Source organism: Cornus florida, unplaced genomic scaffold (assembly GCF_030987335.1).
Source record: "Cornus florida cultivar Cherokee Brave unplaced genomic scaffold, ASM3098733v1 CherokeeBrave_3.0.0_Hap2_Chr09, whole genome shotgun sequence".
Lineage (NCBI taxonomy): Eukaryota > Viridiplantae > Streptophyta > Magnoliopsida > Cornales > Cornaceae > Cornus > Cornus florida.
Window position 1 is genome coordinate 53,202,042 of NW_026775579.1, and position 8,642 is coordinate 53,210,683.

The window sequence follows — 8,642 nt, forward strand, 5'->3', positions numbered from 1 at the left end:
TTTATATATATGATTTGAATATATGATTTATATATATATATATATAAATATTGATATGTATTTATATGTATGATTTAAATATATATTTATATATATAATTTAAATAATCAAAGATTATTATGGATAATATTATATATATTTATATGTTATATAATATATGTGTATGTATATATATATATATATATCATTTAAGATGATTAATATTAATTATTCTTATTTAGTATATCTGGATAGACTGGTTATTAAAGTAATGTTATGCTTATGAAATGCATGAGATGTCTATGAGTGATTTAGTTCATCGTTAAGTTTAAAGTTGGTATATGCTTGAATTGTAGGCATACATGAGTTGCCAAAGGTTTAAATATATGGCCTAAATATTTGTATGAATAAAATACATAAATAAAAAACATGGATGAGTTGCTAATTAAAAGTATAAATATATATACTTAAGGAGGCATGGTTGAGTTGCCAATATATAAATAAATATATTTATAATGGCATGGTTGATTTGCCAAAGTATAAGTTAATAGCTATGCGTATTAGATGTTTAAATTACATCTATGGTTATTGTATGTATAGGTTGGATTAAGATTAGATGTTCTTAAATTAGAATAATCTAATACTTATAAGTTAGTGTATTATTTTATATGTATTAATAAAATAATATTGGTGGAGACATGGATGATTTGTCAAAGCCTATATATTAGCTGTGTGATTTAAATAATTAAAATTATTATTAGGTATTAGATTAAATGGAATATTCCTTTAAATATAGTTTATTGTTTAAATGATTAATTAATTGTTTAGGATGTAATTGAGGTTAATGAACTTTTCTTTAAAAGAAATGGTGGATTGGTCTAGGTATGATTATTATTTAATCATTGATAATAGTTTTGGAATTAATGAATCTAGTAATAGATGTGATTGTTTTATTTATATATAATTATTTATATATATGTGTATCATTGTTTATTAAAGATAAATACTTTACTAAGTTTGGTTTTGATCAGAGATGATCTGCTTATTAGTTTTCAAAGGCCTGGTAGAGAAAACTTGCTCGTTGGTTTAACCTACTTATTTTTATTTTTCAGGTTATTAGAAATTCAAGTCTCAAGGTTGATGATCCGCAGCTGGAGGACTTATCCGTTCTTTTAGTTTATTTCAAAGTAGGATGATAGACTTATTTTTATAGTTGATTGGATTATTGGTTAATGTTTTAAGGGGTCCTTGAGTTACGGGATTCCTGAGTTGTAATTGTTCGAGAATTATTAATTAGTGAAATATTTATTTATTAGTTTTCTTCAGGGGTTTATTTATTATTTATTATTCATCTTTGTTTATTTAAATACTTTAATTGTTTTGATATACCTTGGTTTTGTGCGCAGATTTGATCAACCCGTGTTTCGAAATTAGGGGGTATCACAATGCCCAAGGAGGTTCCTAAGTCTAGGGCGATCATTGCACCCAACGAGGTACTAAACTAGTGGTGACCAAGCCATCATCCGTCGGACGTTGGGCACCACGCCCCCATCCACCAGGTATCAAGTCGATCGTTAGACACCAAGCTTTCACCTACCAGACTCTAGTCACCACCTCTTTTCCTTTGCAGGAAATGCCCATCGACTTTAGATTGTGCAGAATTTTGGATCGATAATCCATTGCAGATTTTTAGTAATCATCCTGAACACAATCCAACATCTTAAACAATTGTAAATTGCTGCAGCACCAGGACACCCGGTTCACCATCATTAAATGTCTATAGAATGGGTCTTCACCCAACACTCCACATTCATCATACTGGGGGCAGAGCAGTGAATCGCCTTTACATATGATGACAAGATTTAGAAGATAGACGCATTAACCCCAGTACATCAAGCCAGCCGAGTTCCTGGTCTCTCTCCCCTAGCCAGAACTTGACCCCTCGGGCTACCTGGTCTTCCAAGACCAGGCACTAGTCATCCAAGACCAATGCCCAATCATTCAAAACCATAGCCTGGTAGGTGAGACACACCAGGAGGACTTTAAGTCCAAATAAGTTTCTACAATCAACGAGTTCACCATGTCTAAGGTAGTCCCATGCCCAATTAGGTTTTTGACCATCAAGCACCAAGTATGGTCTCTTCTACCAAGAACTAAGCCTGGTCTCCTGCACATCAAGTCTGGCGAGTCTTTGCCACCATAACCATAGTACATGGTGAGTATAAAGGATAAGCTCATGAAACTAAAAATTTTATTCCCTTATTAAAGGGCAAGCTCTTAGAGGTAATATATATATATATATATATATATATATATATAATTCCCTTATTAAAGGGAAAGTTTATAAAAGCTCGTGTAAAACATCCCCTTATTAAAGGGGCGAGCTGGATGAAGCTCGTAAAAACTAACCCTTTATTAAAAGGGCGAGCTGAGTGAGCTCAAAAAAATTAAACCCTTTATTAAAAGGGCAGGCTGGGTGAAGCTCGAAATTATTACTCCCTTTATCAAAGGGACGAACTGGATAAAACTCGTAAAGCTTATTCACTTATTAAAAGGACATGTTGAGTGAAACCTGTAAAATACACACACACACACACACACATACACATATAGCGTGTTGATTCCCAAAGGGAATCTAACTATCACCGTGTTGTTGAGTGTGAGATTTGAACCCACGCCCTTTAAATGGTTGTTCACATCGAGAATAATAACCAATGTGGAACATTACCCCTGAGGAATAGTAGCATGGTAGAACTGATCACCACATATGTATTATTTCCAAAGAGAATAAAGCGATCACGTGAAACTCACGCCCTTTCATGTGAAAACTTTTAGATACCTCGGGAATAGTAACCCGAGGTAAAAAAAAAAGGTCACATATTTTCACCTCGGGAATGGTACCTTGAGGTAAAAAAAAAATTAAAAATCTACCTAGTATTCACCTTGGGAAATTTAATTGAGGTGAAATGGATCACCTCGTTAGCATACTCAAGAGGTAAAAAAAAAAATAATAATAACACGTTACCTCCGACAAAAATCAGGGTGGAATTCGAACTCACGCCGTTTCTTGCCATAACGTTTGGCATGTTGGGAATAGTACCCTAGATATATATATATATATATATATATATATATATATATATATATTGGATTCCAAAGAAATCTATCGTGTCTCAACAAAAAGTTGTGCATGTATTTGAACTCACGCCCTTTCCTAACATTTGGCAATGTTGGGAATAGTAAAAAAATCTACCTCGGGAATAATATCCAAAAAAAAACTAACTCGGGAACACTACTCGAGGTACTGATCACCTCGGGAATATTGTCCGGGGTAATATATATATATATATATATATATATATTTTCTAGTTCGTTCCGAACTAGGAAATAGGGGGCAACTGATAAGGGAAAAGTAACCCCAAGTTTGGCCGCCGCCTTTGCTGAATGGTTCCCTTCGACTTCGGAGAAAATAACATAAATCATTCATTTAGTTGTGGAAGATAGGGGTGATTAGTTAGAAAAGATAAAATGAATCTTCCTAATTGAAATCTACGTAATTGCCTGGACCCCGATGCAACCATAAATATGGTAGTTGGCGATTAAACGAGGTATGAGAAAAAACTCCTAAACATTAAATACAGAATGACTTTTCTATTATACGATTCCGAGTACTAACTTGATCGTCGGAGAATTCTCGCCCGGTACTCTAAAGGTGCCATTCGAGGTGACATTCAATTGTTTTGCAAGTAAACGCCGTCGTTCCGGGTCACGAAGATTTTCGCATTAACAATATCCAATAAGCATATCCAATGAGCATTATAGTTGGTGTGCAAGAGATCATTTTGGTATATATATATATATATATATATATATATATATATATATAGGACTTCAAGTCTTCAACACAAGTTTCACACACACATACACACACACATCACAAATTCTTATAATACTTAAAACACTTTTAAGATTGTACTTTGAAGATCATTTTCCACAATGCATTATATCAATTGTATCACATCTATTGCTTCATCTTCCATTTATTTTTGCAATGTATTCAAAATAACTTGTACTCTATTTTTTTAGAGTATCTTCAATGCAAAATGCTATATTCTCGTGCCAAATCTATATTTTGAGAGGAGATATAGTGTCAAAATGCTATATTTTATCAATTCTGCTCCAATGGTGTATTTTATCCAAAATGTTATTTTTTTACACAATAACCATTTCATGTTTTGAGAGCCTATTGGAGTACCTTATTTTCATCCACTTGCTATATTTTGAGTTTGAGAGGCCATTTGAGAGCTGCTATATTTGGCAATACTTTTGACAATCTCAAAATATGAGAGATCATTTGAGAGGTCATTAGAGTGCCTTATTTTCATTTACTTGCTATATTTTGAGTTTGAGAGACCATTTGAGAGGGTATTGGAGATGCTTATGAAAAGAAAATATGCTTACTTTTACTTTAGTATGACCCCCCTTTTTTTTATTTTTTATTCTAGGCACTAAACACTTGAACTCTCAAATGATGCGCGAACCTATATCATTTAAGCCAATCTTCTTCTTCTTTTTCTTCTTCTTCTTCTTTATTTTTTATTTTTTTGGGCAATACTTTTGACAATTTCAAAATATAAGAGATCTATTGAGAGGCCATTAAAGTGCCTTATTTTCATCTATTTGCTATATTTTGAGTTTGAGAGACCATTGGAGATGCTTATGAAAGGAAAATATGCTGACTTTTACTTTTACTAAGTTTGACCCCCCTTTTTTTTATTTTTTATTCTAGGCACTCAACACTTTGGACTCTCAAATGATGCGCGAACCTACATCATTTAAGCCAATTTTCTTCTCCTTCTTCTTCTTTTTTTATTTTTTTATTTTTATTTTTTTGGTAAGTCTTAACTAACTATTCAAAAGAAATGATTTCAAGAATCTTAGAAACCAAAGTTCCAAAACCTCCCTTCAATTTCATCTCATACTTCACAATAAAATAAATTGCAGGTTAGGTGGCATTCGACTTCCAAATTTCTGTGCTTCACATGTCACCACTCAGTATTACCAAGCATGCAATGGAAGGCACACATTTTGGCAGACATCAAATCTCTGAGCATTACCATTCTACAATGCCAATTTTTTTTTGGCTTTCACCAATTTGATTCATATACTTAGATTTATGACAGTAAAGCCCACCAACTTTTATTCTGGAGACAACTTGATACCATTGGGTCATATAGTTGAACAAAAAAGCACTTATAATTAGGCTAACTCTTATGACAATTATTGATTTTGTTAGACTACCGTATCTGTCGATATGCAGTGTATCGTTCGGTTCGTAATTTTTTTTTAAGAGTTCGATATTACTATACACACTCTTATAAAACGACCGAATTTTTTTTTAAGAGTTCGATATTACTATACACACTCTTATAAAACGACCGATTCAATCGGTTTAAATCTATATTCGTCCAAATCCGTTACAGCGTAATTACGAACCATGATTAGACCCAACAAAGTGTGTAGTGAGGCACTCAATGATTGAATTAGCACTATGAAAATAAAGTTAAAAAAATTATAGTTCAATTTTCGTTTTATTCTATAATAGATTTTTTCTGAGGGTTGATCTATGACAATTATAATGATTATTCATAAGGTATTGATATTTCACAAACCAACAAGTGAGTGATAAAAATATCAAAGATTCTTATATAGCTAAAAAAAAGAGTAAAATAATGGACATGGAATATTTATAGATTTTCTAAATTTCCCTTCAAATTGAAGGGATATTTTTTTTTATATTATGAAAAAAAAAATTCCCTTCAAATTGCGAACTTCAGAAAATAAGAACTAATAAAACTCACATTGAGATGTTTTTTAAATTTTTGGGCCCAAATGTTCAGTTTCCCAGTATTTTGAATATATATATTTTAATAGGTAGCTATTTTGGGATTTTAAAAAATAGGACACAAATATGCGTTAAGAATTAATAATATAATACATCATTATATATATAAATAATAATTTTTGGTCATTTTGTCCATATAATCATCTCACTAATTTGGAGCCTAAAGCTAGATGTTTGTTTTGTTATTTTATTCTATTTAATTTTCTAATTTGTCATGATATATTTTAAATTGTATTGAATTCCATTTTTATAAAAAAAATAATTAATAAATAATAATCATCATAATAAATAATTACAAACCACTTTGTTGTATATTAAAAGTATTCAAAACATGTCGTTGGTGTGTCTAACTAAAAAATAAAATATTCAAATTTTAAGACACTTTCAGCCATGCCTAATATTCCATACCGTTCCTCGTGTTTTGATGCCATGTTACGAGTACCAATTCTTCTAAAAGTTTAAGATTTTAAAAAACCAGTGCAGCGATTAAATATCAGGCCATAGAAATATACAATATGTAAAACAAAATTAATTTTCATGAATAGTAAAAACATGCATTCAAACTCATTGGCCGATTTACCAATAATGCCCATCTTCAGTCTTTTCATTATCTTCTTAGCAATCAAAATTAATGGAGCAACCAAAATGTTTTCTAGCAAAAGAATTTCAATTACATAGTAATTTTACATTATTAGCATATCTCGCTTGATATGGTCTTGGGGTCAATTGAGTTATGATTTTAAATTTTAATCAAGGAGTGACCTATAATCATCAAAAAGAAAGAAAAGAAAACGTAGAATTAACTAGGGATGGAACTGGTTTGTTTAAATTTGCACCCGTCTTGTTTAATTATGGACAAATTTATACTTGCTTCATACTCGCAACGGGATTTAATTTCATAATCAATACCCGCAATGGGGTTTAATTTAACAATTCATACCTTGATATTCACCCCGGTAAGAGATGAGTGTACTCGTGCCTGCGCCACCCCGCCTTTTTTATATATATATATTTGTTTTATATATATATATATAATTGATAAAATCTATAAATTTTATACAATGCAAATAATGATATATATAGTAAATAATGATATATATATATATATATATATATATATAGTCCTGATCTCTTGCTTCATATGGAGCAAGAAAATTAGTTCACACTGTTTATATAGACCGTTAGATTAAATCTAATGGTCATTTTTCAAATCCACCTACAGTATTTTTTTTTTAACACAAAACTACTCTCAACCTATTTTTAATTTCTATATTTAATTTTACCGTCATCACCTATTAACAATAAAAGATAATTATCAAAATAAAAATAGAAACCTTTGAAAAAAAATAATACCAATATATTTTACTTAAAAAATTATTTTTATTTAGATGTTTCTTTGAAAGAAAAACGATACCCGTATCTTTTAATGTATGATATTATAGCCTTTTGCTAAAAAAATCTTATTGTTCTCAGTATAATAAATTAATATACTTCTTTAGTATAAGTAAATTAATATACTTCTTTAGTACAAGTAAATTTACCAACAAATATATTGTAATATTACATTTTGGAATATCGAATTGATTTATTGGACTTGAAATTGAAGATAATTTCATTTAAAGTTTAAACAAAAATTCTTTCTATTTCAATTTGAAGTTGGGCATTTGGTGAAATTCATTATTGAATTTGTGAATTTGTGAGTTTGATTATTGAAAGATGATGATCTACAGACTATGGTGGGACTGTAGAATCCACCTCAGAAACAACAAGGTAACCCAAAAAAAATAAGTGAAACTCTTCTCACAACCTTAGAGCATTTCCAACGGTATATTAAAATATCATTTTGTGTAAAATATACACTACAGCCTATAATGTGTAAATTTTTTTCATTTTCAGCAGTCGGTTAACCTACATTGCCACACCACCAATGTGTAAAAGGGTGGTGTAAAATACACAACCTTTTTATATGGCTAAATCAACATATTTCCTTTTTCATTTCTCTTTCTCATTCCATTAAAGAATCAACCATATATTAAGTAAGTTTGTAAAAATTATGTGGCTCCTGGCATGACACATAGTTAATTATTATTAGGACATATATTTTTACACAAAAGGTATAAAACAACCGTTGGAGTTAAAATTAAATAATTCAAATTTTTTTTGTGTAAATCCATCATAACACTTCAGATTTACACAAAAGAATATACACAACGGTTGGAGATGCCCTTATCCATAGAGAGTAATCATTTGTCCACACTTTTGTCCATGGATTCAAATTCAATGCACAAAGAAATGGAGAGAGGGTTGATAATTACCTTTTATGGTTACGTAAGTGATAATGGTAAAATTAAATATAGAAACTAAAAATAGGGTGAGAGTGGTTTTGTGTTAAAAGAAAAGGTCAAATGTGAGTTTGAAAAATGACCATTAAATTTAATCTAACGGTCTATATAAAAAGTGTGGATTAATTTTCTTGTTTCATGGGGAGCAAGAGATTAGGACTCTATATATATAAATTTTTTTTAAAAAATAAAATATAAAGAGCGGGGCGGGGCGGATGTTACTCAAAACCGATACCTACCTTGTAACCCGCGACGAATTTAAAATCTAAATTCATACCTGCTCTATGTTACATAAATAATTCATATACCCATGTCATTAAAAGTGAAACGAAGCAGTATAAATTGTCATCCCTAGATTTAAGAATGAGAGAGAAATTTGTATATAAGCTTCGATATTCATTTGGTAAATTATTCTT